Source organism: Paramormyrops kingsleyae, chromosome 15 (genome assembly GCF_048594095.1).
Source record: "Paramormyrops kingsleyae isolate MSU_618 chromosome 15, PKINGS_0.4, whole genome shotgun sequence".
Lineage (NCBI taxonomy): Eukaryota > Metazoa > Chordata > Actinopteri > Osteoglossiformes > Mormyridae > Paramormyrops > Paramormyrops kingsleyae.
In genome coordinates this window covers 3,623,445-3,648,480 of record NC_132811.1, presented here as the reverse complement: position 1 = coordinate 3,648,480, position 25,036 = coordinate 3,623,445, and the positions used below count along the sequence as shown (strand labels likewise).

The 25,036-nt window shown below is 39.6% G+C and overlaps 1 long non-coding RNA gene across 1 annotated transcript in view; it reads left to right on the top strand.

The window, feature by feature from the left end:
- Positions 1-24,528, top strand: part of LOC140578487 (uncharacterized) — a 34,385-nt gene extending 9,857 nt beyond the window's left edge. Inside the window, exons 2-3 of the long non-coding RNA XR_011982676.1 lie at positions 23,781-23,889; positions 24,440-24,528. This is a non-coding gene — a long non-coding RNA (uncharacterized lncRNA). The remainder of the gene's footprint in view (positions 1-23,780; positions 23,890-24,439) is intronic.
- The last annotated feature ends 508 nt before the right edge of the window (positions 24,529-25,036 follow it).

Below are 25,036 nucleotides of genomic sequence, written 5' to 3'. Positions count from 1 at the left end.
CACACTATAGGTCTATCTGGGAGTGAGAAGCTAGCTAGAGCTAGAACTAGTGTCCCTATAAGCTAAACTCTATAAATGTGACTCTTTATGCTCAGCTGGTTGGTTGCAACAAAATCCTGGTTTGGATTTTTACTTTCTGAACCTGAAATGTCCACCGCTGCTCTGATGAGCTCATTCTAATGTCCTTGGAGGATGTTAAGTAATACTTTCATAGATCCACTCTATGAGTTGATTTATTTGTTGTTATCAAGTCACTTGGTAATTTAAGACTTAAGTATATAAACATACTAGATTTTTTTTCTTAAGCTTTTACATAAATTGTAAATAATATAAATATTTACAACAGGGCACATACAAACATTTTAGTAGAACCCACACAATTGCAAGATAGTTATAAGCAGCTCCTGTACGAGGCAGATTTCCATACCTGCGTGTTCTGACATGTGTCATGACCTGCGTACATGTATGTGCATCTAGGATTGCTCGCCCACACAGTTACACCCCCGCTCAGTCCCACCACAGCAAATCATTTTTGTGAATATAATTATGTTGTCAGGAAAGCAGCTCAATTCTGAAGATTATTGACATCAGGGAGGCACAGTTCATGTTTTATATTCATGTATTAAAGTTATGCTTGCTGAGCCTGAGACTCTCCTTTTGATCTTTGTCTGGAAGTAGTTTAGGATCCAGTGTTTCCCGTCAATCATCTCAAAACGTGTTACTGACTTTAGCATTATTTTTTTTACCCTAAAGCCAAGGAGAACTTACACAATCATGTGTTCCACTAATGAGGCAAGAGTTAAACAAGAACATACAAAAACAACTTCAATTACTACAAACACCCTTCTGCTGTTACTGCTGACGTTACATGAAGTACGCGAACGGGATGGCGTAACACAAGTCATGATGCTCTGTTGAAGCTTTCCGTTTAGTTAAAAATTTCCGACCTCAGGATTTTTTTTAAACACGTCAACCGTGCTTTTCACAGTAGCTTCTTGGTGCATTTCCTCTCTTTCAGTGGTGTTTGAACCTTTAAAGTTGAAATCTTAATCACCCTGATTACTGTAATGTGAACTGTAGGGGGAAAAAAACTCACACAAGTTTTACCTGATATTGTCGACTTGATTGTCTCATCTTTGATTTTTGTCACCAACATGATGCAGCCCTGCTGTCTTTGCCTGTGTTCAGCAGGATCAAGCAAAGATTATACTCATTTTAAAAATATTTATTTACAGTGGAGAATTTCTCAAGAGCACGAAAAGTAATAGAAACTCAGTCAAAAGGGTAACACTTAAAAGGGCAAAAATAATGTAGTATTATGCCATTACTTATGTACTAAGGCTAGTTACATACTGATATCATGTTCATTAATGATGCATTTATCTCAAGCTGTTACTATATCTGTAAACCTTTGGAACTACTGAAGGAACAAATAAAGAATAACACAAGTGAAATGCTGATCTCATGTTTGTTCATTATTAATGAATCATTATGCATCTTTTATCATAAGTAGCGACTATATTTGTTCACGATTTGCACTTTGGTAGTAAGTGAGTTGTTACTATGTATTTGTGCCCCATAAAGTAAAGTTTTACCATCAAAAGCTTCAGTCCTCCCAATCTGTGTGAACGAAGATAATACATAAGTAGATCTCATTCAGGGAGTTTGACCGAAGGCGGCTTGGTGAATTCTACATAGTTCTGTTGTTCCTCTACTCTTCATGATTGTCCATTATTTGAATCCCATTATATCAGACTGTGGAACGCAGCAGCTTGAAGCTACCATCAGGCTATTGTGTCAGTAAGATTGCTGATTAAAATATGAACATACATCTTCCATAACTGCAATAGAGGGTCTCAGAAAGAACAGGGCACAAGGCAGGGCACACTGGACGGAATGCCAGTCCATGGCAGGGCACACCTTACGGGCAATTTAGAGGGGCACACTGGACGGAATGCCAGTCCATGGCAGGGCACACCTTACGGGCAATTTAGAGGGGCACACTGGACGGAATGCCAGTCCATGGCAGGGCACACCTTACGGGCAATTTAGAGGGGCACACTGGACGGAATGCCAGTCAATGGCAGGGCACACCTTACGGGCAATTTAGAGGGGCACACTGCACGGAATGCCAGTCCCTGGCAGGGCACACCTTACGTCAGGACGATTCCAAGGGCACTGAGAAATTTGGAAAATAACTGGATTGGTCTAGACTGGGGGGCCCAAAATATTTTGCACTGCCCCTGGTGGTGAGTACAGGAATAAAAATCTCTGAAATGCCATAAAGATTTCTTATGCATTATGAGAATATTTTTTTGATATAGTAGTATTGCATACTGACATACTAATATTTAATAATACTATAATACTTAAATTCATTCATTCTTTTATTTATTTTCAATACCCACTTATCCTGTGCAGGGGTCGGTACAGTGGTGCAGTGCTAGGCACTGTTGCTCCACACCACTGGAACCTGGGTTTCTCTGCAAGGGTTCCATGTGTGCGGTTCTCCTCGTGTTGCCATGGGGTTTCCTCCGGGTACTCCAGTTTCCCCCCATGGTCCAAAAACATGCTGAGGCTAATTGGGGTTGCCAGATTGCCCATAGTGCCCTGCGATGGGTTGGTGCCCCATCCTGGGTTGTTTCATGCCTTGTGCCCACAGCCTCCAGGACCCCCCGTGGGGTCATTGAAACAAGGCAGGAAATACCCCAGGACAGGGTGCCATCCTGTTTCTGCCACCAGTCCCTGATTAGTAAACCAGGTATCTGTGCCTGTTCTGGGCTGCTGCCAGTTACAGCCCATTGCTCTGGGAGCAGAGGGTTCAGTTGGTTCTCTGTCACAGATTTGTTTTATAGGAACTAGAGTAGGTCTATTTTCTCTGTGCCTGTCAGTTGTCAGCAGGTACTGGCTTGGTGCTTTGGGTGACTTGGGGCTAATGGTTCCTGTTGAGTGGCATTTTGCTTTCAGGCTGCTGTTAGCCAGTTTCTGGTTTAGTAGCTGGCCATCCACAGCTGGTCTGCTATTCTGCTGGTGTCCTGTCCAGTGGAGGAAAAAGTACTCAATTTTCATACTTAAGTAAAATTACAAATACTACCCAAAAACTTAAAGTATCAAAAGTAAAAAGTACTATACATTGAGCTCTATCGATCTTACAAAAAGCAACTTATCCTTTTAAATTTAGTCAAGACATATTTGAATAGAGTATTTCAAGTTACAGTGCAAAGACTGATTTGAAGGAGGTTAAGGGGGTATTTTCTTTTTATTTAGAAAAAGTGGCGCAGGTTAGTGAAATTATTTTTCTATTCTGTGGAAAATGAAAGAGCGATCTGTGGGCTAGATTTTATAATGAATTATAAGCATTTCCAGGGCCAGTACTTTTAGACCTCTTGTAAGTGGTAAATGAACCAGCAAAAACCCTCGTCCTCCACTCCGGAAAATGGCTGATCCTACAATCACCACCATTATTTCTGTAGCAGCTCTAGTGGTGATAACTTTGAATGTTGATAAAGATTAAATATCGGACATTTTTTGTATGTTAACCGACATATCGTGCATCTCTACATATTGTTTGTTCCACCTTCACGAAGACAGAATGTAATACAGCATAATAATTATAATGAATTGTGAAAGAAAATCGTGATCTTGATTCTGAGTGATAATTATCGTGATTCATATTTTACCCAGAATCATGCAGTCCTCATCAGATGTGCAGCATTGCAATAGTATGTAACCTATAGCCTAAACGTTTCTTAATTCCAGTAGCGTTGGGACTGTTGGTCACAGACGTCAGAAGACCTGGAATGATGGACGGGCACAAAGAAAAACGTGTCATTAAAATCATTTATATAAATCTTCAATTGCTTTTGCAATAAATGGCTATTTGGCCTAATAAGTGAATAGATGAACACTAATTGTAACATTAATTGTAAGGAGCTAAATATTTAGAAATCTGTATTTGTATTTTGCCGTACAACGGAATGGTCTCCCATTCAGGCTGTTCTCTTACTTTGTGCTTCTTAAAACAAGCTCCAAGCTTGCGATGACCTTGTCCCTGATGAGATGGACAGATGGATGGATGTTTTACGCATATTTTTATCATTACAAATATTCCTAGCACTATTTCAATTTAATATTATTGGAAAAACAGTACATCATCAGGTCTGCGAGGCCTGGAAATGCCCAGCGTACGATGTAAGGCCTAAAAATGATGTTCTGAGCCGGCGTTGACATTTTCCATGGTGTTTTGAGGCTGGCAGCGTGTTAGCGTGGACGCGATGCCTGGTGTGGAAGCTGGCATCCGGGTGATGCAGCGGGGGGGTGCCAGCCAGCTAGTCTGTCACGGCGTGAGTGACTCTTCCTCGGGAGGGCGGCTTGCCTGCTGTAGCTGTAGTGTTGGGTAGCACAGCCTGTGTGGAGGAGGGCTGTGTGTGATCACTGTCAGGAAAGTCACGATGGACCAGAGGAAGCCTCTTTGGAAATGAGACAATGATATCATGGTTTCAGGACCGAGGACGTTACCTAAACGAACAGTGCCGATGCTGTTCTTCGAGGGTTTTAAAATGTCATGATTTTAAAATGAATTATCATATTAATCTGGTACCGTCTTCAGTTGCATTATAGGTATGCAGATCATAGTGTTCCATGTTTACCAGTTTTAATATGTTTCATCTTATAATCATCATCCATCCATCCATTTTCTCTACCCGTTTGTCCTATGCTGGGTTGTGGGGTCCACAGCCTATCCTGGTCCTATGGACGTAAGGTAGGGAAAATCCCAGGATCATTATTTGTATTACACTGTATTCTTAGAGCCTTAGATTTTTACTCCTTTGGATGAAGAAAAACAAAATGAAGTAATTCAGCAGCAGCTAATGACATTCAAAGCCAAGATCCACCCATCCTTCCAGCGGCCGTCTGATCATCTAGCCAGCAAATCTTTATAAGTATCGACTCGCCTTTGCTGTACTTCTAATGGAAATGTTAATGCTGTGTTGCATTAGTGCTGTTTATTTATGGTCTGTGAGGAGGTTTAGGTTTTCCCCGGGTTCAGTCTCTGCTTGCTGGCTTGTGGACACAGTGACTTAACTGTTGCTATGCTGTGATTACAGAAAAAAAAATCACAATCTGTAACCCGGCACCTGGTCTGATTTGTGGGCCCTTAAATCAGTCAGTACAGGCGTTCTTAGTTTTTTATCATAGAGAATAAGGAAGACAGTTTTTGCGTCTCAGGCTTAGGCATTACAACATAAGGCCATATGCTAAGTTGAGTAGAAGAACAAACAAACCTTATAGGGCAATTTCCAGGGTTAAGTCTGTTCCGAGTTCTAGTGGGGGTTCTCTGCTGGAACCCAGAGTAGCTGCATGTAGTAAATAAAGGACAGAAACAGAGAACTTGGCTGGCAGGCATTCAGCTGTAGAGCCGCCGAGCTGTAAGAGAACCGGCTTTTAAGGTCAGCTGACGCTCATTATTATTCTGGAGGCGTTAATAACAATGAGGTGGACTGGCTAATTTTCTGTAATGTCCCATTCTTGCCTGCAGAGGGGGACACTGGTCCATCCCAGAAGCAGTCCATCATCAGTGTTCTGCCTCAGACATTGTTTTTTGAAGCATGATAACTCATTCCATATATTATTCTTAGATATTAATTTTAATCTTCCTTCTATCCCCCTTCAACTTCACGCACCACTATTCCGCTGTACATGCCACGTCGGATTAAACATCAGGCAATAGGCTTCTTTTACCATGTGATGCTACCTCTCACTCCCTTTGATCTCAGATATCCAGTTACTTTTTTCCTGTAGTGTCTGTCAGCACTCATGAGAGAGTCTGTTGTCTGATTATCAAGGGGTTTTGGTTCTGTTCATAAATTGCCGACCGTGATAATTCACACAGCAGATTAAGGCCACCGTCTTTCGAAGATGGACTGTGCTTGACACAGTGAAGTGTTTATTAGTGAGAAAATAGTATGACTCAGTGTGCTGTTCTCTTGGCTTTTGGATTGAGAAATATCTACCAGATTTCATCCATGAGACCCATGCTCTTCTATACAATTTGTTTTAGTCCTAATAAATAGATTGCCCTTGGCTAAACACCCTTTTACAACATTATGATGCAATGGTCTGACACGCATTCACATCAACACTAGACTTATATAAAAAAGCTGAACAGGTCTGTGGTGAAATGGTGTATTATCTCTGCTCTGAAACAACAGTTTTTTGTGTCCCACCCCTAGAACCTGGTTATATTTCACTCTCCATTAAGCTCCTCTATAGGAAAAAGACAAAACATCTTGCCTTGACTTACTTACTCATGCTTAGTAATAATGATGGAGAGAAGAACCTTTTGGCACCACACATAGCTATTAGCCACCAATTATCCCATTCAAATGACTCAAATTTCACATGGCTCATGTTGTTTTAATTGAGTTACTTAAGGATTCCACTATGGTGTACTGCTTGCTCTTGGGAGTTTTACTCACGTAAATTTGTTCTTAGGGCAGAACAAAAAATACTTGGTTCAGAGAGATAACCAATCAGATGGTAGAGGACATATGGTTAGTTGGTCTAGCCTCCTCTACAGTATATGCTTGGACCCACCTCCTCTATAATCTTATTGGTTATTTCTCTGAACCAATCATTTTTCTTGTTCTGCCCTCAGAACAACTTTGGATGAGTAAAACTCCCATGAGCTCACTGCTCTGCCTGGCACTGCCTGGTAATAAATCATGGCTATTCCACAATGGGAAATTGTCTAGCATGGGTTCAAAGAAATAAACCTTTGAACTGTCATCTGTACATTTCTATCATACTTTTACATACAGTACCATTTGACATTAATGAACTTTGATCGAAACAGACACAACTGGAATGGTATATCTATGAAGACTCATAACTGCATGTCTTTTCTGTTATTTAACGACCTCGTTCGGCTTGAGACCCGGATGCATGGGTGCGATTCATCAGCCGCTGCCCACTTTGTCAGATAGACCTTCTTTTCTTAGAGCTGTGATTGTTGGCCCTCATTTCACAGCATTTCATTGTATCACTGCGCTATTTTACATGGCATATTTACACTTTACATTTCTCTTAATAAAACAATAGAATGTCTTATGCTTTATGTCAAAATATCAAAACAGGTTTATCTGGATGAATCGAGTAACACTACTCCTCATTTACATGATGTCAAACATTTTTTGATTGTTGCTTTATTTTATATTATTTTAAATAAGTTGAAGAGCTGCTAGAAGCACGTGATGTAAATCATTTATTATGTGTAAAATTAAGTTTGACAGCAGTAGTGATAGTTTTACTGCCTCTGGTGTGGTTTTATGTGGGTGCAAGTTTGAGCATGAAACCGAAGGTAGCTAATCGGAACCCGTCGACCCTTCATCATCGTCCCAGCTTTGTCTGTCAAAATGTGTTCATTTGTTGACTTGTTGATTTATTTCATGTCAGCTTTTCTGAAGGTAAATATGCAGCAAATTCATTTCCTGTCATCATTTCACTGAAAACATAATTACATGCATTATCAAAGCTCGCCTCCCTGAGATAAACAGTACTATGTATTCTCTGCACATAATCTTTAATTTTCAAAATGTTTTCTCGTTACTCTCTGTTGACAGCAACGTGAAACTTGCAGTCGTTTGGGAAAAATGAGATTTATGGTGCAGTGTGAGTGTCCCCTATCCACGGGACGCCGGGCTGGCTGGGGTAAGAGCTAGAACTCCAGGCCCTCTGAAACCATATACTGGATAAATGGCTAAGGGATGCTTCAGAGCGTGAGTTCAGAAGGTCATTCCCAGATTTTTTATTTTTCTCAATCCCATTTAAGTGCAGGGAGAGCAGAAGTCATAAAAGCACCTGTGCAGCATTTTAATCAGCAACTTTGATCGTGTACCCTCCCCCTGTTAATCGCGGGACCGAGTGCGGATATTATTGAAGCTAATCTTTACGGGGCTAGAGAAGTTATCAGGTCTGGGAAACAATGTCAGCGCTTGGGAAACTTGGAACCTTATGTTGAATACCAAAGAAGGTTCCATTGGTCGAAGTCAAAGCAGGCAGAGAGTAGACTTCACTGACTTTTCAGACGGCAATAGGAACGCACATGTCCACATTTTTATTCTCTAACATTTGTAAAAGTAACAGCAGTTGTAAAAGTCTTTTTTGATGTCACAAGGCTGATGAACTACATCACATGGTACCATGATGACTACAGTGTTAATTGTTTTATTTGTAAGAATAAAACTCATGCAAATGTCTGATCATGAAAGAATAAATGCAAAAGAATAGGAGGATGTCGGGTTGACTTTCTTCTATTGTAATAACCTCAATATCTTTGAAACTTTTCAGTGTTTCTGTGCAATAAAATATTTTGGTTTTTCTGTTGGGGAAGATTTAGCGAATGTCCAAGTGACCTTTATGTTTCATGTAGACGGCTATTGAGTTTTGTAGGATTTTTTCTGGTATAAATTATGGACTTGCTGTCTGTGTTCTGTGCGAGGTTCATTCCCTACCTCAATATCTTGCTATGAATTACAACTGCAGTACTTTTTGCCAAACGGCTTACTCAGTTCTGAAAATAGGCCTCCTGACTTTAAATTTCAAACCTGTGTTGTAGCCTTAAAAACATTACTACACGTGCATCGCAAGTCCTAACAACAGCGGCACTACTTGAAAGCTATCATTTCTTTATAGCTGCACATTTTCAATGCATGTGCCTGCATGTGAGGTTTAGATGTACGTGTTAAAACAAATAACTTGAAATATTCTTGAAAGTAAACAACTTGAAAGTAAATATTTTGAGATATTCTTCATCAGTTGATTCATGCCCAGATTGAGAAGCATTTCATGAAGACAAAAACACTAATAATTACTGTCACAACACAATGTCAGTCTCATTTTAGATCACTAGCCATATGTCTTGCTTTTTAAATCTGTCTTCGTTATTTAATAATTTCATCTGTCTGAATGGCAGGTGGGGAAATGCAAAGTACCTAATTGCCTTTACTTTCTATTGTAAGATAGAAAAATACAATTTTAGCACTTTATTCTATCCTTCGGTTTAAAAATAAGATGCTATGGGCGAGATCTGAAGTGTGAAAGTATTAACTATATGCAGAACAAACCCTGATGAGTGCTAATTATTACCTATTAAGATCACGCTTAATGGGACTTTTCTGAGAAAAATCGAGTCACCTGTTTCTTTAAATCAGTGTTTATTAACCCAGTCCTCAGGGACCTCCAGTCAGTCCTCATTTCCTCCCTCCCAGCTCCCAAAAATACCTGTATCAGGTATTCAGTGTTCTTCATTGTTTAGTTCAGGTACGTTGGATGCTGGGCCGGGATTACATCATAAGCCCAATTCATTGCAGCACAGCATTGTTAGGCCATCAGTTTGTCTGCTCTGACTTCGATCACCGAGGCTCTCCGCAGCCGGTTAGCTATATCGAGAGAGCCGGCTCTGCAGATCGCCACTTGTATACGACAATCAAGCTGTTTTTGAGGTTCTTACAGCAAAATAGTCTCTATTGAAGAGGGGCGTTAACTGCTACTTCTGTGCTGTCCCTAGGCTTATTAAATATGTGCATAATTATAATTCATTTCTTAAGGCAGTGACTGACAATGATTAAAATTGATGTGACTGTATTTAGCCTAAAAAGCTACTTATTAGTTTTCGTTTAGCTAGTTAGATAACAGCTTGAGCATTTCGGTTGTTGACAGCCCATATTTAATGGCCGATTGATTTAGACGGAGATTCAATCAAACTGCCACACCGTTTGTTTTGTGTTTAGTTTTCTAATGATTTCAAACCAACAGGCGTTACCATTTTCAGAACTAAATATACTTCTCTTTCAGCGTGTAAGATTAATCGGGTTGTATATTTTTTTTTCTTAATTGAATCAGGCCCTTAATTTCTTTTTAAGAATTTGTCAAAATGTTGACTTTATGTTTTCCCGTCTAAATTGGGACGACATGAAGCTAGAAAATATAAATTCGTAAAAAATTGAATATTTAGCCTCCATGTGATTTCCATGTCAGGGTACGTTGGCGTTACATGTGATTTGTCTCGTCCCCTGGCTTCTGTGCAGTATTAATCTTATTTTGAGGAGATTTTATTCTAGCATATTTTTTTTTCCACAAACTCATTGGAGCATCGATGCACGTATTTGCACGTATTTGCACGTATTCGCTCGTGAACTGAAGCTGACTGACAGCTTAGTACTGTTTGATCTGGGAATGGCGTGAACTTTAAAGAAAGCCTCATACCTTTTCCGTCTTATTTGATCATCCTTCACTCGTGATCTTCTTTTCTTATTTTCTCACATGCAAGTGAGTGTCTGAAAACACTTGATCGCTAGTAAATGTTAGGGGGACCATTAATTATGAAGGCCTGTCTATGTATTACATTGCGCAGATCTGTAATTCTGCAGGCTATCAAGCAGAAACTACTGGAAGTGGGTAATGTTTAGTTTTTTGCAAATTATTAATCTACCATTTAAGTTAATTGGGCAACACCATCTTTTTAATTTAGAGGAATAACAGGTTTCTCATCTGCCATAACTTTTAGATCTCTATATTTATTAAACAATATAACTTGAAATGAAGAAAACACTTATCTCCTTTGTCTGTATATTAATTCTAACTAGCAATCACACTTAGTACAACATATAATTAAAAATTCTTTAAATTTATTACAGAAATCTGATTATTTGTTTTAATTGCTTTCTTTTTAATTGAAAGTAACTGACTGGGACATTTTTAAAATGATTCTTTAAATTTATACTTTAATTATGCAAATGTAAAATTGTCAAATAATACCCACCCACCTCGTACGTTTGAATGAACTATGAAATCAAAGTACATCAATGGGTATAATTGATACGATTTCTGGGTCACAGCTGATAGCCGCTGGCATTGTGCTGGATATAATGAATCATTCTCTGTTGGTCTAAACGAGACAGAGAAACACAGACTCCAATGTAGGAAGAGAGCTGTAGTGAAAAGACATTTAAATAAACAAGTCTGGAGTGGCCTTTGAGAAAAGAGTGCTTGGAATGATAAGCTATTCAACTCAATTAGGAGATATCGACGTTATTGTCCAAATCATCATCTCCTAGCAACACGGGGAATGTGGGCTTTTAGACAGCATCAATGGATTTTGCGCTTCACTACCCTTAGCAGTACCACAGAAAGGAAGTGTAATGGAAGTTTTTCTGAGTAAATGTTTCTCCAACATGAAATAGTGCCAATAAGCAGATATGAAAGCAATAAGAAACAGACAAGTGGAAGATTATTATAAAAGGATATTTTAATATGAGGCAGCTGCACAAGATTTTGGTGCATATGACACACATTTCATTCTAAGTTTAACAGACCAGTGCTAAAGTAATGCCAAACGGTGACGTTTGGTTTCATGACTATGGCATAAGTACTAAAGTGGTGAAATAGAATGTCTAAAGTCTTTTTTTCTCAACCCCCACCCTATTGAGTGCAAAAATTCATCCATTTATGTCTGCAAGATTCTCTTGGTATCTGATCAAAGCAACTCTTCACATTGATGATTTTTTGCATAGAGTTTCCAGGGACTTATTGTGAACGTTCGTCTTCTGATTTTTTTCCGCTTTCTCCCGTGTTTCCACGCTCCCTTTCCCTTTGGTACAGTAGTGCATAGTAACTACTTCAGCTTGATATAAATACATAATGGAACATATACTGCTCACAAAAAGTGTTGGGAGGCTTTGCTTAATTCAGTAATAATGTTGCAAAATTTACTGGTTTCATAACAAAAGTCCGTTGACAAGCAATGTGTAACTGCACATATCATCCAGTACAGACGTTTTCTTTTTAAGTGTCATAATTTTTTGAGTGACTCATTCAGTTGAGCTCTTGCCGGTTTGCTATTCATTGCAAGTGCAGTCATTGGCTCCCAAAGGGAAAATAAAGGCCAGTGTTGAATGTTTTTATAAAGCATCTAATGATGCTTGTCAATTAACTTAACTTAGAAAAGCCCTTTTAAAACTATAATTTGGGTTTCACTTTATTAGTACTTGAAATGATTGTTGGTTTTACTTTAAAACTTCTGTTTTTTTTTCTAATGTGATATATGTATTTTTGTAAATGAATGAAGTAATGATTGTTGTGATAAAAGCAACAAATCTGCCATATTTTTGCTGAATTAAGCAAGCATCCTGCTCATCATACTTCATCTCTTAACAGAATCAAAGTTATGCTTCTTGACCAAGGGGCAAGGGCAAGTGCGGCACCAAAGTGAAGGACGGACCTAACTGCTTGGATTCAGCAGTAGATGGTCCCAGAGGTTCTGCACTGATGTGATGCCTCAGTTGTTGCTCCCAGCTTTCTTAGAAGGCGAGATCAGTCCTCTTTGCTGTTCACTGATACTGGCCATCAGTCGTCTCCCCGTCTTGCAGACCTTTTCCTGCTATGAGAGAGTGTCTTGCACAGACAGCAAGTGGACATCCAGAGCAAGCTGGTAATATCCACCATGTTCCAAAGCCTTATTAGCCACTGGATCTGAACCCAGTCAAGCATTTATGGCGTATTCAGAACAAACATCTCTCAATGTGCTAAAAGCCATTCCGCTCGACTTGTTTGACTGAATGTTAAATAACTAAAACAAATAGTTAAAAATGTCGGTATGATTACCTCTAATTTTCATTTTAAATTATTTCAGAATTAGTGCTACCCCTACATCACTCAGAGTGTAATTATGCAAATTTCCTGCAATTGTTCACTTTTGTTCTGAGATTATTTGGCACATTTTTGTGTGTGATCAAGTTTTACTGAACGAGTAGCTACTAAAATATTAAAATGTCTCTTCCAGTTCCTATCATGTTGTCTCATTTGGAACAATTTTAACATTGTGCATGATGTACATACCATCTCAATGCAGATATGCACACTAAACAAAGCGCTCCATTCCATTCCACTCCATTCCATTGTCTGTAACAGGACATAAACATGTTCGATAAAAAGTAGCCAGTTACTGATTATTATAAGGATTGCCCTTTGGAAAATAAGCTCCTCTTTGAGACAGCGAGCGAAAGCGCGTGCAAGCATCTTGTGTAACTCTGACTGTAACATCCCTTCGGGGGAAAAGCTTCTCACATGTTTAAATGTGTGTGTGTGTTTGTGAACCTGAGCCAAGGACTGTGAATTCCTCACCGAGTCAGCAGTGTGGGAAGGACCCTCCGCTAGCAGCAAGACCAGCCTTAGAAGCCTTAGGCTGACACAGGCACAGTCAATAGACCTTTACAAGAGATGCAGGCACAATGCTAATCCCTCTCCAATTGATGCATTATATAAATCTAATTTTATTCCTGCCAAGACAAAAACCATTTCCGCAAATGTGCTTTGTGTTTTTTTGTCATTCCCAAATAGAAACACTTTTGTTGCTTTGAAAAACAGAAAATTATAATGTATTTCTTATTCTGAACTTAGAACGTTTACACAGAATATTATTATAACTTTTTTTTTATTGAAAGTGACATATGGATTGTAATGCATTTATAATGAAGAATATTTATTATTTCCAGGGCTCCTTACGGTACAAGAACCTGAGACATGTTTTTCAAAAAGAAAACTAGGAAATTGTTTTTATTCTGCCCTTTAATAGGAACGCTGTAGATGTGAGGGATCTGTGGCTTTACTGGATTACAGGTCACTTCCAAAACGATGGAAAAATAACATAACAACAGAACTGCCAGTGATGCTTTAATGCACCTTGGCACAGACTGTACAGTTGTCTGAAAGTATTTTGGAAGTATGGCACACCAATCACTCGTAAGGGATGGCAGTATTTGTTTTGTTGATGGGGTAGGTGGTGTTAGAGAAGAATATCTTGTGTGCAGTCTCAAAAGTTTCTCCAAGTGCCCCTTCACCACCATAGCTAAAATATGGTGAGAGTACTGGTGCAGATATGACTGCTGTCGCATCATCTGGGTGGGGGGCTACACAGTGGTGATTGAAGTGGCTCCCTGTTGGTTTTGTTAAGTGCTTTGGGTGTCTTGAAAAGGTCCGTATAAATGTAAGATCCATTCATTCATTCATTAATTCATTCATTCAGTACAGTTGACATCCGGGTAACTAGGATGGCCATAGTCATGTGTACAAGGTGTTTATGTGTGCTAAACATTCAGTGATCTCTTAATCTATGGATGGAACACATTTTTCTCTGGAACATAAATGATTATTTATGATATCTGGATATAAATGATTAAATATAAAGTTTACACAATCACTCAGAGTGGCTTAGTATTTAATTGGACTTTGCCTTGTCTTCTAACGCTGTGAGTGCAGTAAATCCCGCCCGGAAAGTGCCCCCATTCCAAAATATAGCTGCCAGAATCCTTCAGCATGGGAAACGGGAACTCAGTTCTTCCTTTGGCACGTGACCCACAAATAAGCTTGTATTTCAGTAGACCAGGGGTCTCCAACTCCGGTCCTGGAGAGCTACCATCCAGTAGGTTTTCTATCCTTGGCTTATGATGAGCCACACCTGTTCCTGGTATTTACCTGAGAACAGGTGTGGCTCATCAGAAGCCGGGTAGGATAGAAAACCTACTGGACGGTAGCTCTCCAGGACCGGAGTTGGAGACCCCTGCAGTATACTAATGGGTGACTCGACACATGGCCCAGGATTCCTGATATGCTGCGCTTGAGAAACTCCCTGCTTGCAACTAAATTAACAAAATAACATAATTGCTGACAGCTAATTCAGAAAAGTTCTGGTTTGCAAATTGAACCAATGCATGTTTCCCCTAGATCAGTGTTTTCCAATCTGTCTTCGGTGAGCCATAGACAGTCCGTCTTCTTGTTCCCTCCCAGCCACCAAAAATGTGGACTGTCTGGCAGGGAGCAAATACCTGGACTGTCTCTGTTTGTCCCTGAGGACCGGGTTGGGAACACTGTCCTAAATGATGTCTTTGTAAATGTCAGCATCACTTTGGAAGACGTTCCTCAAGAAACTAGCAGTGTTCAATACTGAAGCCTTTGTCAAGGATACTCAAACACAAACTCATCTCTGAAATCTTGTCATTTAAATCATGGTATGAAAAATAATGAGTGAACCTACAGAATGAGTTAATTGCTTAACTCCTGGTTTCAGCAGATCCATTTTAATATTTAGTATTGTGGCAGATTTGACCATCTTTCATTTCATTGCAAGTTATAGTCTCACTGTATACCTTGCATGTGACAAATAAAACCCTCAAATCCTTGGTAGGTACCAATATTTGAGAGCTGGGGTATATCCAAGGCAAGTGGAAGTTTAGTTTGTACTTTTAAAACTTGCTTAGCTTGCTTTTGAGAAACATGCTGTTTTATCAGAACTGTTTCAGAGCTTTACTGTTCAACTACGCATTGTCCTGTAGATATAATATATCAACCTAATGCATCAGCATGTACTGAGGAGTATAGGTTGAGTGCAAAAGTACCTTTTGTGGAGATATTGTGTAATGAAAACTCTGTGATTGCTTTTTAGTGGTTCTGAAGACTAAGACTCATTTGCACGAATTTGTAAATATTCTTAATGGTTTTCATAAAATCCTAAGGTGTAATTTAACCAAAACATTGGGGAAATAACTCAGAATTCAATTACTATGTAACCTGATTTGTTCATTTTTAGATTGTGTGCTAAAAGGGCAAATGGGCTTTAAAAATGCTTGATTCTGCAAATTCAGTCACAGTTCAGCTTTGGGAATTTATTTCTTGGATCTTACGATCAATGGGTCGGCTCAGTCGTGGTGATTTAGTTTGTTTTATACTTCCATTGATCTCCCCACCAAGCCTGATAAACGCATGCCTTCATAATCCGTGAATTCCTCGTCCTAGTAGTCAGCTTTAAGCATTTTAAATGACTGAACCATTGTCTTGATACATTAAGAAACCATCATTAATGCATCAACTTTGCTCCACAGACTAGACACATTATTCCTAAATAATAATAATAATAATAATAATAATAATAACAATAATAGGAGGAGGAAGAGGTGCGACAAATGGGAGCCTCTTCTTTTACAGTGTCAATTCGTAAAGCTCAGTGTAAAATCAGGTCCTTCTAAATTGTATATTACCAGATATAATGCTAAATGCTAGCAGGCTCCTTTGGAAGCATGTTCTTATGCCACACTTCTGGGCCTTGAATAGTCTTATTATAGGTTCTGCCGTCGTTGTGTAGCTCCTGCCCCAATCCTGCTGACACTTGGACATTCACTGGCAGCTCAGCCTAGCTGCACTTCTGCCTATTTGACTTCTTGGCAGCAGGTATGTTTGTAATGTGCTATTTGCTTCAGTTGTTCGTTCCCTTGGGAAAAAAAAACATCTGCTAAATGTATAAAATGTAAGTGTGAAATGAAGGCTGAGGCACAATGAATCCCATACACTGTAGTGAAGATGCAGACAGTTGTCTCTTTGTGTCTTTATATCTTTCTGCGTCTGTTTCAAATGAACTGGAGGACTGACTAATCCAGCCAGCAAAAGTACGAGAGTTTCTGTACCTCAAGGCTAATGTCTTTCAAATCTCCTAATCAGTAATACCTTTGTTGTGCAGAGAAACGGACCCGTTCTATTGTAATTGTCATTGTTGTAACCCTGGAATAGTGAAAAGGAGAAACATTCACCTTTTCTCTTTCCATGTTAGTACCTAAAAACAGATGAATATTTCACAGCCACTGCTGGAGGACAGGAATGAATAGCAGCTGTGATGCTGGGACCTTTTATAATAGATGGATATGAAAGGCTGGACCTGCATCATTGAGTGTAAGGAATGGCTTTTTAGGAATCCCTCTCTTCTGCGTTATGGGTCTCCTGGACAGTCGGTATTTATAGCCTTGGTATGATGCCGCCGTTCCAGTGGTTTGCCAGTGACTGATGGCCTTTTTTCGGCCTGAAAACCCATGCAGACCTGAGAACGTTTATAGCTTTCAGGGAGAGCGGCAGTGGCACTTCAAACCTGAAATTCTTGGAAATGTTGATACTGAAGTAATCCACATTAATAATCTAGATTGATAATTGAGATTTATAATCTAGATTGATAATCCAGATTTATAATCCAGATTGATAAACCAGATTTATGATCCAGATTTTGCTACTCATGTACCTACTTGTGCAGGGAGTCGCCTGCAACTTCTCTTGTTCATTTTCTCAGCCTGGGGAGTGTTTCCCAAAATCTCCCGTTAGCATCTTATATAGCTGGACCCCTTCAGTTGCATGGTTCCAACTATGTAAACTGCTAACGTAGTTAGTAGCTATGCTTTTGGGAGACGCACCCCGGAGCACTGATGTCAGTTTAAAATGTTTTCTCCATATTGGTGTGAAAGGATGGCCTTCAGCCTAAAGGTGATGCATTTTAGATGTGTGCTTCACTAGCTGGAGGCCAGGTGCTCTTTGCTGTCATGAAGGACAGAGCAAACTCAGGGATTACAGACAAACTTAATTTTAATTCATTAATCTCCATTAATTAATTACGTGATTAATGGCCATGGAAAGAAGTGGAAAAATTGAAAGTCATTGGATGCTATGTGGTAAGTCTTAATAGAGAAAATATTTTCATTTGGGGGGGAGTGAAAAAAACTCATTTGATGTCCGAGTTGGTTGAGTTAGGAGACATTCCACTTCCAAGGTTCTATTGTTGTATTATTATTATTATTATTATTATTATTAACTATTATTATTAGGAGGAAGAGGAGGTGTGACAAATGGGAGCCTTTAAACATTTATATTTGTAACTGGTCAGGAATGAGGGACAGTGTTTGCTATTTATTGAGCCCTGCTATCTAATCATGAAAAGCCGTGTTATGAATGAATTCCAAGTTTTCACTTCTGTGATATTTTGCAAGGGTCAAAGTTGCTGAGCCTGTGAGAGAAGTGCAATATGAGACAAAGTATTGCTGCAGGCCTTCTATTCCAGAATTATATCTGTACTTATCAAAAGAATCTGGCGGTAAGAAACTGCACCATCTGCTTATGAAAGGAGACACTTAAAAGCATGTTTACACCTGGCCTTTCTGAGTGCTGTCATCACATGACACAAACAGTCTCAATTTGTCCTTACTTTCCTCCCTATTAGTTGTGGTTGCTTCTCATTGGACCAGGTGAAAATAGAAACTGAAGAATGATGCATTCTATCAGAGTAAAAAGGCTTTCCACTTTGCCTGAGGACATTCTGAAACATGAACTGGCTATGAAGTGATTAGTTATCAGGTTGTGTTACAGTGTATTTGCTGCATGCTTACAATATAATTTAAATGTAAACCATTTTAAGGTGTATCTAGTATAATCCACGCAGTACGGGCCACATTTATGTGTGCAGCACCCTTCAAAGTCAAAAGACAATCAGGAGGTCCTGTAATTAGACAATTTAGTGAGGATGTAGCAAAGGAGACTTACTGCAGATAACCAGCGTCTGACTGATATGCCACCGACGGCATTGTCTGAAGTACTGATCACCACCCAGGAGATTGCTTTGATGGCCGGGGCACAGCAAGGGGAGCCAAGTGGATGAAAATCAGCCTTTCTTTTGATTCTGCTTGTAGGTATTGATTTCGTCTGGAAACCTGTTGAGAGAGATGTGTTTGTGTCTGGGCTGTGGAAGGAGGGAGGGCTGGCAGGAAAACTCCCAGTTTGGGATTGATCAGTGCTGGAACATAGATGCGGGATGCTTAACTCCCCCCAAGATGCATGCCACAGGTACGGGGGCAGTCGTATGCTTTGTGGCTATTTCTAATACACTGGATTTGTCATGAACTCAGTGACCTTGTTTATTTAAAAGAAAGATGATGTGGCAAGTCAAATAGTCTTTGATTAGTATAAGGCTTACCCATCTTAATTCTTACTAGTAAATATAACCTTCTCACTAATAAAAATGCAATTTCTACTAGTAAGAATATGAATTCAAGATATCTACAATGGTCATTTTAGTAGTCCTTCATTTAGTCCTTGGTTGCCTTCTTTATAACCCATGCCGATTGGGGTAAGTAACCCTTTAGTAACCCATGATGAAATGGGGTAAGTAACCCTTTAGTAACCCATGCCGAATGGGGTAAGTAACCCTTTAGTAACCCATGCCGATTGGGGTAAGTAACCCTTTGGTAACCCATGCTGATTGGGGTAAGTAATCCTTTAGTAACCCATGCCGAATGTGAGGTAAAACATGGAAACCAAGGGACTGACCAAGCCGACAGGCTGGCTTAGTATCAGCTGGGCTCAGGTGCTACACACCTGAACTTTAATCACATTTTTACCTGTCTGGTATAATGGCCCTGAGGGGCTCGTATGAATTAGATCTTCTTTGTCATGCTTTGCTGTGAACTCACGTGTGCCTTGACAGAATTTTAATGAGAACTAATTTGTTTACTCATAATTGATTTGTGTGTGTGTTTTATTGGGCTGTAAAATTAATTAATTTAGTGCCATTTCATACAATAGCTATAAACAAATTTCTTTGTATTATATCTAGTTTAATAGTTATATTAGTATAGTATATTGTGCGTATTGTATAGTTATAATTGTGTGGTTAGTGTCTATGCCTATTATAATTATAAGGCTAAATAAATCATACATTTGAGTTTTTCTATAGTGCATGGAGTCTTCGTTAGCTAGCATCACAGATAATCAATTATTATTTTTGTCTTCTAAGGGTTTCCATCATGAGTATTATTAATTGATAAAAGATTTAGCAATAAAGGTAAAACCCTCCAAAAAATGTGTATCAGCAACATATTGAGCTGAGTTGATACTGTGTGCTATAATGTAGAGTAAATAAGTCCAACTATGCGAAAAAACTTTTTGGAAATCATCAGGTTTGTTAAACAGATACAGGCTGTAATTACGGAAGTGACACTGGAGAAAAAGGAGATGATGAAATAATGAAATTTGATTGTGGTTTGGTGTGATTAATAAGGCGACAAATTTGGATTTATTTTTGTTTTTGAGATATTTAATTTAGTTGTCACTTGTACACCTGTTTTAATCTGTATATTTCTCATCATTGTTTGACTAGCTCTCAAAACGGTTAGTAAATTACCTACTCTGGTTATTTGTCATGTTGAATGTGAGGAAGTGTTATCCAGCAACATAAGAGATGTTTATGAACATAAAAAGCACATAAAATTAACTAATTTTACACTGTCATGTGACCTTTTAAAGCCATCTGTTGACACATGACAATATTAATCTTTCATGTTTAGTTTCAAATTTAACACTGAAACAATGCAGGTTTTAGCCTGATGATCAACATGAAAAGAGCTGATACTGTAGCATAAATACTGCATGTTCTAAGAAATCCTCCTCAGATAAAAATCCCAGTTTCAGCCATTTATAACTAGGAATAATGCATGTGAAGCTGCTTTATTTGAAGTCTTTCTGCACCCACAACAACTCATCCTCTCTCGAAGGTTCTAGTGGTGAAGTGGCTTTTATCTGGCACTAGCTATGTGCACTTTGTAAAGTGGCCACTGGGGGCGCATAATTTATTACCCTATGATCTTGTTTGAAACAGTACTGTATTCAATAGTGATGATGAGTACAGAATTTGGAATTCGTGTTTACAGTACAGTGGCCTTTCTTTATCAATACAGTACATTTTTTGTCTTTTCCCCCTTTTGTAGTGTAGCTGGCACCTTTGAAAAACAAAAATAAATATATAAATAGTCACTCATGACATGGCAGGAAGAAAGTGTTCGTGCCAATGAGGCCAAATGGGACACTGTGAAAATACTGAAGCTCTGTGGGATGGAATCTTAATTGACGGTCATATTTTGCTGGGGAAGGTTGGTTCTGAGACAAAAACACTCTTGTTTGATTAATGTCTTTTGGCTTCAAGATTTTCTGTAAGGTACGTGAAAATAAAAATCACAAAAAGGGGACAAATATGAATGAAATCTTTGCATCTTTTATTATTCACCTGATATGTCTTCAAGTACATACAGTACTGCACATAAAATAAGGGTGAATATAATGTTTTTAATGGTAAAATATTCAGAAAAAATATTGATAAATGAGTTATATGTAAAAATTCTTAAAAATCTTTTTAAATAAAATCCTGACGGCACACAAAGTAATATTATTAGTGACATGGCGAGATTTATTAGAAATTTGTTTTCTAGTTGAGTGGTGCTTGTTTTAAACATTTATTTTACTCTGTGCTCTTAATTGATATTAATGGTGTTACCTGTGTAACTTAATCATTGAATAATGACCTTTCACAAACAGTTAACAGAAAGGTTTATTAATGGTGATTCTAAGGAACTTCTTATGTCTATTGGATTTTATTTAACACTGACCGTGTAATTACTAGAGGTTAATTAAGTCGGTTTTATCACGGCCGCCCCCACAGATTTCTGTACACTTTTAGTCTCTTGGCATCTGGTTTTATGAAAATAAAAAGAATAAAGTTTCCTCATCTTCTTCGTGAAATTATTTGCAATTTAAATCTGGGAGCTCAGGGTGAAATAATATTTCTGAATAATCTCTCAAGTGATTCTTACTGTCAGCCTGCTGGAAGGACTCGCCGGAAGCGTAACAGCCGTTCTTGCCATTCTGAAAGTTTAATTGGTAAAATGTCCCTTTAAATCGGCGTGTTATTAAACATGGTCCCATTCCCGCCTTTGCTGTTTCTGCAGACTGCAGGGACCGACATGTCTAATTGACTGGAATCGCCTGTGCTGTGTAGAGTAGAATGTTGCTGAGTCAGAGCACGAGCGGCTCACACAGTCAGGAATCGCACCGTTCCACTTCTCCCGTGGCTTAGGTGCGAGTCTGGGGCAGGGTGCCCACAGTGAATAAAAATGACAGGTTTTTGGCACCACGTCCCCACGTCCCACCCAGTGGCCCCCCCATATAAGCTCCCATTTGGCCAGGAAAATTAAAAGCAGACGTGCAATTAAGCAACATCTTAATCAAAAATAGCCGTATCCCATCATGCTCTCCTTTCGAGACATACACACACATATATATACACATTTGAAAGCGACGCTATGGGGTCAGCTGTTAATCTGGAGCCCCCGGGCTTAGCTCAAAGGTCTAATGCACATGATTATTTAAGAAAGTCATTCAAAACATTTACTTACCCCAATCCTGCGAATGAATGTTGTGAGAGGGGACCTGATGTTGACCAGTGACTATGATGGTAATACTCCCTCTAACTGAATTCAGGTTAGACGGTGCCTGGTCCCCCGGCTCATCAAACAAGCACAGTTTTCCTCCTTCCATGTTTTCTCTTTTTGATTGGAAACTGACCTTCAAAATACAATAATATTGATCCCAAACAGATCCTTGACCCCCCCCATAGTAATTTTCTCCAGAGTGCAAGGAGAAGCACATGCCCTGACAATAACGGGAGAATCCAAATGTAATCTGACGTGCTGCTGCCAGAGACACAGACTATGGAAGGCCAGCTCTTCGAACAGCTACTGATGAATGAAAGCAGCACTGAGACACGCGCGACACTGCGCACCGACACCAGCCTAACTCCCGCTGAGTGTTGCTGGTCTAGGGCCCCTAACCTTTCGCAGCCTTTTTGCCACGCTGTGCCCACGGTGTGCCCACGGTGTGCCCGTTTGTCGAGTTTTACTGTGGCAGAAGTGTGACTCCACTCAGATGATAAATACCCAAAGCACGCTGCTCCTCCTTGAAATTAAGTGGCAGAAAATACAGCTCCGTCCTCACGCTAAAAGCCTGTCTTAACCTCAACACAGGCGATAAGTAGGTGGTTGACTTTGGTGTGTATTGTGCTCCTCGGGGAAATTCATGCCACAAAGTGAATTCCTCAGATATGAGGCTCGCTAGTCTTTTGATACAGGCCTGTGTAGGTGAGTTCATTTGTAAGAATGTGTGTCATGGTTTTGTATGTGTGCCATGGTCTTGTGAGTGTGTGTATGAGTATAAATCTTACCTTTTCTTTCCAGGCAGAATCTCAAAGAAAAAGTCAGAGCTGGAAATAAATGAGTTCATCCTCCAAAGGAAATGAAAAAAATGAATAGGACTGGAAAGTAAAATTACATATTAACTGGGCAAAATTATTCTAAACGCAGTTGTTGACAATTGATAATTATAAGATTTGTTAATGTCGTGCATGATTAAAACCACTGTGGGCATTTAATATGAAAATTCAGCATGCAAATTGCTTTCTGCCTCTGCTATTCTTCCAGTTTAAAATACAATTTACTGTTATCATAATATTAAAGAGCTGTCACTTTCTCAGTAATGAAATGCACAATGCAAATGATTTGCATTTTTTACAGACTATCTTGTTTATCCCAGAATTAGCAATTACTGGTTTAGTATTACTTCCTGAGAAAGAAAATAGAATTGCAGTTATGGCAAGAAAGCCTGCATTTGAATGTACGCCTTTGTACCGTATATGTGCACGTGAGCACACACATGTATGTTTATAGATGCGTGTGTTGGGCTTTTTCCCAGCCTGTGGTTAGTCTGATTAAATATTGGGATGCTGCCTCATGCCGCATCCAGTGACTCAGCAATGCACTGCAAAAGCTGTAGCTCTTTGCCTGATGATTCAGCTGTGCTAACACACCTTCTTTCCTGTTTATCTCTTTTCCCCATCCTGTGTCATATTCTACGCATCCTGCATAATATTAGAATCATGTTATCCAGTGACAAACATGCCAAAGCCATGATTTGAGAAAATGAGAATGATGCGATGATCTTTTTCGAGGCGTCTGTCGCACATCGTGTCACGTGACTAAATCTGAGTCTCTTCTGCTGTGTTGCTTTTCCTGATGATGCTATTCACGTGTCTGCAGTGACCGCGATGGCATGGTTGGGCCCGGCTGGTCCTGACTCCACCCAGATGGAACCCGGGCCAAATCGGCTTAGACAGCCAGCGATACAGTATGATACAGTGACTAGCAGGTATGTGTGTGCGTGGCTAGATCAACCATAGGGAACGTGCTTTTGAGAAGCAAATAGATTTGTCTTCGTCTTTGATCAGTTGCTCTTAATGATACCCCATGTCATTTAAAAACTAATATGTGTGTATGCATATATATCATATACATACATCATATATATGTGTGTGTGTGTGTAGTTGAATCTGTAGTGTGATTTTATCGGCAAGCGAATTGCTATGGGATTGGCCCACTTGATTACTGTCAGCCCGCCCACGGCATGATTTCTGGCTCCGCTATTGGTTTGAGGGCTGGTGACGAGGGGTATGAAATAATTCAATGTTAATGCTACAGCAGGGGTATTGAACAGGCAGAAATACAATTTAATCCAGACTGCCTCCGCCGCACTTTTATCGTCTATAAATTTTACTATGGAAATTAGCATCATTCCGGAGATGGTCATAGGAGGTCCAGCACATAGGCCTTCCGTCTGATGCCTTAAAAACTAAAACACAGATTTTTTCAGTCTGTGGGGGCATTTTTTTTTTTTTAACCAGTCAAACATTTTCTCACAGCAGGTGCAAGGTGCCGTGGTGCCTCTGGCCCTTTCTGGCGGCGCCGCATGGGAGAGAACGAAAACGAGGGAGTGTAGGCGAGAGGAAAGGAATGTAAGAGGGTGTCAGCCAAAGGGGGGGGGGGGGGGGGGGGGCAATCGCCAGGAAGAAATGTCCCATATGGTGCTGGATATTTAAAGTAGCAGGATCAGAAGAAAGAAAGGCGAGCGACAGCTTGGCCATTTATCCTTTCTGTCGTCTGTTCAGATACCGGCGGCCGTCGCCGCAGAACCGGGCGTCTCGTCACAGGCTGCCCGTGACGGGGAATCAGGCCGCCTACCTGCAGAACGCGCAGCTGATGAACTTCAAAACTGGAAATGGGTTTTTATTGCGTTTTTCCCTCCTCCCCTTCCGCTGTCTGTGGCAGATGCTGGCCTAATAATAAGTAATAAGTAATAAACCGATAGCAAAAAACTGTGGATGTGAGAATAGGGTCACGGTGGGATCTCCCTCAGTTTGAGTTCGGACGGAAAAATAGTTATTACTTGTATATTATTGTGTCTTTTTCCAGATGCTTCACACAAAATATTGTAAGTGGATTTTTTTTTTGTTACTGCA